Raw genomic sequence first — 1,105 nt, forward strand, 5'->3', positions numbered from 1 at the left:
CTCTATTGTGAAAGGGGCTTTGTATTCTACTCTGAGCTCTCTCTTGAACCCTGAAAGCTTAATAGGGGTATTGCCCATCCAGGAAAGTGAAAAATGGCTCAAAGTTAATCCCTGAGCACCTCGTATGCATGCGGAAGTATGGGAGGGCCTCATTCCCTCACGTGAGAACTGAGACCTTCTCTTACCTCCAAGAATGGCACAAAATGGATCTGAGTCCTCCAAGTTCCCCCTTGGTAACTCCTACAAACCAACCCAGTTTGCTGCAAGACTCTAGAAAGGATACACTGCTGCCTGATTATCTGACCCTGTCTATATGGGGTGTCTATCATCAGGAACCAAATCCCAGGTTTGATCTGGTCTTACAGATCCCCTCCTCTTCGGGGATCTCCTTAAGGGCTCTTATGCATTCCGTGCCAAGACAGGGAGGGAAACACGCTCATTCCTCCAAGTGGATCTGCTGAATTATCATTTGGATACCCACTAGGTCAGTGTTTCTTAACCTTCATAATGTTGAGACCCATAATGTTAATACTGTTCCCCATGTTGTGGTGACTTTGAACCATGAAATTATTTTTCTTGCTACTCCATAACTATAGTTTTGCTACTGTTACCAATCATAATATAAATATCTGATACACAGGATATCTGATATTCCACGCCGCCCCCCTTAAGGGGCAGAAGCCAGGCTGAGAACCACTGCTCTAGATAGAGTGGGGCCTTGGCAGTCCACCCTCTGGCTACACAGCCTGAATGCGAAGCCACCACCCAGGCTAACGGGACCTAGACAAATCACTTCTTGTTCACAGCGACTGACTACATAAAGGTCTGATTCCTGCAACCGGGCCCCTGTTTGGTGTAGACATATGACCACAGGGCACAGTTATAATACTCTGGGACACTTCCAGACTGGGAGTTCCCTAATCCACTCTCAGGTCTGACTTCCTCCCTGGAGGGGATGAAAAGCTCTTCCTGGTAACTTCTTAAATGACTCCTGTTCATAGTCCCCAAAGTTGGACCCACTTGATGCCCTGTTAACCAAAGGGCCAAAACTGCACTATTTTTGGTCCATATATTCTGAAAGAGACTTTTCTGCCCCACCCCTCCC

This window comes from Acomys russatus, chromosome X, assembly GCF_903995435.1.
Source record: "Acomys russatus chromosome X, mAcoRus1.1, whole genome shotgun sequence".
Lineage (NCBI taxonomy): Eukaryota > Metazoa > Chordata > Mammalia > Rodentia > Muridae > Acomys > Acomys russatus.